Here is a 5,000-nt window from a genome sequence, read left to right on the forward strand (position 1 = left end):
TCCAACCAGAGCCCCGTTCGTCACCCGAGGGTGTCCAGGTCCTACCACTTGGAGGAGGGGTTGGCGCACCAGGGAATAAAACCCTGGACCTTCTAGGACCCAGTAGATAGGGACAGAGGGAATCTCGTTAATCCATTCATGCGCGTCACTAATTAGATGACGAGGCATTTGGCTACCTTAAGAGAGTCATAGTTACTCCCGCCGTTTACCCGCGCTTTTTTGAATTTCTTCACGTTGACATTCAGAGCACTGGGCAGAAATCACATTGCGTCAACACCCGTGGGGGCCATCGCAATGCTTTGTTTTAATTAGACAGTCGGATTCCCCTAGTCCGTGCCAGTTCTGAGCTGAGCGTTGAATGGCGGCCGAAGAGGACGATCGTTCTAGACGAAAGCCTCGCAGCAAGGAAGATCCGCGGGAGGCCAAGGCACGGGACCGAGCTCGGATTCCCATCAATGTGTTCACCTCGCCCAGGCCCGGCACGTCAGCCAGACCCGCTTCCCGACCAAGCCCGACACGCCCCGCTCCTCAGAGCCAATCCTTATTCCGAAGTTACGGATCCAATTTGCCGACTTCCCTTACCTACATTAATCTATCGACTAGAGGCTCTTTACCTTGGAGACCTGCTGCGGATATGGGTACGAACCGGCGCGACACCTCCACGTGGCCCTCTCCTGGATTTTCAAGGTCCGAGGGGAAGATCCGGACACCGCCGCAACTGCGGTGCTCTTCGCGTTCCAAACCCTATCTCCCTGCTAGAGGTTTCCAGGGAACTCGAACGCTTATACAGAAAAGAAAACTCTCCCCGGATCTCCCGACGGCGTCTCCAGGTCATTTTGGGTTACCCCGACGAACACTCTTACGAGGGCCCGATTGGTAAGCGGTTCCGCTGCCGGGTTCCGGAATAGAAACCGGATTCCCTTTCGCCCGATGGGTGTGTGTTTTTGTTTATCATTAAATGATATTTTGCTCTCTCTTAGGACACCTCATCTACATAGGATTTCTCTTAGGGCTTAGGATCGACTGACTCGTGTGCAACGGCTGTTCACACGAAACCCTTCTCCACGTCAGTCCTCCAGGGCCTCGCTGGAGTATTTGCTACTACCACCAAGATCTGCACCGACGGCGGCTCCAGGCAGGCTCACGCCCAGACCCTTCTGCGCACACCGCCGCGACCCTCCTACTCGTCAGAGCTTCATGGAAGACGCGCCTTTAAAAAAAGCTAACGTCAACCTCACTTGCCGCTGACGGCGGAGTATAGGCGCGACGCTTCAGCGCCATCCATTTTCAGGGCTAGTTGCTTCGGCAGGTGAGTTGTTACACACTCCTTAGCGGATTCCGACTTCCATGGCCACCGTCCTGCTGTCTTAAGCAACCAACGCCTTTCATGGTATCCCATAAGCGTCGACTTAGGCGCCTTAACTCTGCGTTTGGTTCATCCCACAGCGCCAGTTCTGCTTACCAAAATTGGCCCACTTGGCACTCTGATCCAATATAATCTCGTGGCTTCATTGATCCAAGCAAGCCAGAGATCTCACCCATTTAAAGTTTGAGAATAGGTTGAGGTCGTTTCGGCCCCAAGGCCTCTAATCATTCGCTTTACCAGATGAGACTCGCACACGTTCATCAAAAGAGAACGAGCGAGTGCCAGCTATCCTGAGGGAAACTTCGGAGGGAACCAGCTACTAGATGGTTCGATTAGTCTTTCGCCCCTATACCCAGTTCCGACGATCGATTTGCACGTCAGAATCGCTACGGACCTCCATCAGGGTTTCCCCTGACTTCGTCCTGACCAGGCATAGTTCACCATCTTTCGGGTCCCAACGTGTACGCTCTGGGTGCGCCTCTTCTCGCAATGAGAACGAGACGCCCCGGGAGTGCGAGGCCGCATCGTGACGCGGCCCATCCTCCCTTGATCGACGCTAAGGTACGATCTTCACTTTCATTGCGCCTTTAGGTTTACATGTCCCAATGACTCGCGCACATGTTAGACTCCTTGGTCCGTGTTTCAAGACGGGTCCTGAGAGTACCCAAAGCAGTAGCGTCGCTGACCGGTAATTCAAAGCTTGGCCAGTCCGAGGACACCGCCTGCTAACAGCTGGTTAGGCCCGGAGCCGGCGCTAGGTCCGTACCATCCGGGTGACAAACTAACCGAGCTTGCGGCGGGCCTGACGCACACACATTCGAAAATGGATTGGTTGCGGCCCGATACCGTCAGAGTACCGTCACGCAGCCGGCCAGGCGATCGAGCGTCTGCCGTGTGCGCACGAAGGCGACACGACAGGCAACAACTCGAGCCGTAGACCGACACGCAACGGGTCGCGACGTTCTACTAAGGGAGAAGTGCACGACTACGCGACCGGAACATTTGCCGAAGATGGTGTACCCTCGCACTGGAACCACCGAAGTGGCCCATTACGGGCTATCTGCGCACCAACGGAAGCCAGCCTCGTCGACGATGAATCTCCCCATTCGATCTTTTGGGTTTCTCAGGTTTACCCCTGAACGGTTTCACGTACTCTTGAACTCTCTCTTCAAAGTTCTTTTCAACTTTCCCTCACGGTACTTGTTCGCTATCGGTCTCGTGGTCATATTTAGCCTTAGATGGAGTTTACCACCCACTTAGGGCTGCACTCTCAAGCAACCCGACTCTAAGGAGAGGTCCTCCCGAAACGCGTACCAGTCGCTACGGGCCTGGCACCCTCTACGGGTAAATGGCCCCATTCAAGATGGACTTGGACGCGGTTCGACGTCTCGGGATAAATTGACCCTCCTGAACACTACATTTCCCAACGGCAGAACCGCGGGATTCAGTGCTGGGCTAATTCCTGTTCGCTCGCCGCTACTAAGGAAATCCTTGTTAGTTTCTTTTCCTCCGCTTAGTAATATGCTTAAATTCAGCGGGTAATCTCGCCTACTCTGAGGTCGTCGTACGTGATACAAAATTTTGTGTGTTTCGGCCGAAAGAGCGTAAAAGTAGTACTCGCGAAAACGTACAAAGCACAAAAAAAAAAGAAAAAAAAAGAAAACGAAACAACACTACACGACAGAAGAGAGAAAAAGGTAAACAAAAAACCGATATATGCCTTATGCGCCACACCAAAGTGTCAATATAATTCTTTCTTCATCTCTCGTCGATCGGAAACTCTCGCTAGACGATCTGGCCGGTTAACTTTAACGTCCGTCGAAAAGAACTTTCGGGGACTGGACGACCGACAGATCGCGCGGTTCCGCACGAATCGACAATGAAGAAAAGAAAAGACATGGGGCGACCGACATAAAGGTTTTCATCATTGGATATACCTTTTCTCTCTCCGCGGTGCTGTTCCGTGCGTGAACACACAAGTGTGTCTTTTGCGTCGTGTGACAATCAAGTTCGAAATAAGCCTCGCCAATAGAGGAGTATACATATTATTATAAAAAAAAAAATAATAATACATATAACCCGGTGGGATTTCTTTTTCTCTCTACTTCTTGTATAATTGAACCAAAAACCACGGGGGTACAGAAACGTTGCGCACGAAACGATTTATCATCGATCAAACACAAAACCAAATTAGAGACACGAGAGAAAGAGAGTAAGATCTCAAGACGCACATAGGCCGTCATCAATACGATTCAACGCGAACGTGGCGATGGAATGGCAATCGCACAGATTAGCGAGGACACGTCGACGACGGGGAATAATTCCGACCCGATCAAGTACGACGTGCTCCATCCCGCACATTGCTGCGCTTTGCTCCGCTGTCCATCGATCATCAAAGCGTTCGCGATAGAACGAGAGATCTCTTTCGTCTCTTCCCTCGAAGACTCGAAAAGGAATGTGTGTTTGTCGAAATCGCCGGCAACGACGACCCTCCGCCGTATGGCAATTATAACGTAGAGTTAAGAAACTCATCCACGCACAGGCATATTCTCTCCCTGGGGCTTAACATTGCCACACCACACACACTCTGTGTGCCACACAGTATTCTTTCTTTCTTTTATAATTTGTGTGTCCATCTCTGTAGTCTCGCGAGACTCTTGTAAATATACCTCTTTCGTATATACGCATCATTTCAGGCGACGTCGGGAGCGCGTTAAATGTTCATGAGTGGAAACGCTTCTTTCCGCAAGGCGAATCGTTTCGCAGAGAAGGTGAGAGATTTGGAGATCCTCGTCGAAGCGGTGCCTTACGGGCGGTCGTATTTTCAATACGACTCACGACACCGTAAAAACACTCACGCAAGTCCGAACGTAAGAAATACCAATCCCTACTTCGCCTCTCGTGGAAACTAGATATATATATATATTTGTATGTGTTTATAAGACGCAATGCAAAAATTGGCAATTTTCACAGAACCGCGACAAACGCCGACGAAACGCCCATCATTCGCTCGTACGTAGCATCTTTGCAACCCGACTCCGAAACGCTCTTTGGCGCCCTCCAAAAATATATTTGGAGAGGTAAGCGACGGCGGGGACTTACAAGAGCAACGCAAGCAGTTTATGGTTACGTAAACGACCCTCAGCCAGGCGTGGTCCAGGAATTGTATCCGTGGACCGCAATGTGCGTTCGAAATGTCGATGTTCATGTGTCCTGCAGTTCACACGTTGACGCGCAATTAGCTGCGTTCTTCATCGACCCACGAGCCAAGTGATCCACCGTTCAGGGTAATCGTATATATTTTTGATTTACAAATCAATATATGTATATGTCTCTTGTTCTGCGGTTCGTAAGAACGCATTGTACCTGAACGCTCCAACCAGCGCGCGAAGGAGATTCGTTCAGGCGTCGTTTTAAGGACGACACTATCGTCGTCCGTGGAAACGGAAAAAAAAAACCGTCAGATACGCAACACGTATCCGACGGCCGGGCGAACAGTACATTGAAAAACCGTTAACGTGGAAAACGCGGAGATGAATATATATTCTCTGAAAACGACGGGGATCGTAAGACAACCCGATACTGGATCCAGAGATGTAATAATATTCCTCTCCTCTTCACTTCCATTTCATTT

The 5,000-nt window shown here is 50.7% G+C and overlaps 1 non-coding gene and 1 pseudogene across 1 annotated transcript; both read right to left on the reverse strand.

Moving 5' to 3' along the window:
- Positions 1-2,928, reverse strand: part of LOC143219786 (large subunit ribosomal RNA) — a 6,575-nt pseudogene extending 3,647 nt beyond the window's left edge.
- A 1,573-nt stretch (positions 2,929-4,501) lies between these two features.
- Positions 4,502-4,656, reverse strand: LOC143219812 (5.8S ribosomal RNA). The gene has a single exon (XR_013011466.1). It is a non-coding gene; the product is annotated as a 5.8S ribosomal RNA (ribosomal RNA).
- Positions 4,657-5,000: the final 344 nt, after the last annotated feature.

Source organism: Lasioglossum baleicum, unplaced genomic scaffold, assembly GCF_051020765.1.
Source record: "Lasioglossum baleicum unplaced genomic scaffold, iyLasBale1 scaffold0073, whole genome shotgun sequence".
NCBI lineage: Eukaryota > Metazoa > Arthropoda > Insecta > Hymenoptera > Halictidae > Lasioglossum > Lasioglossum baleicum.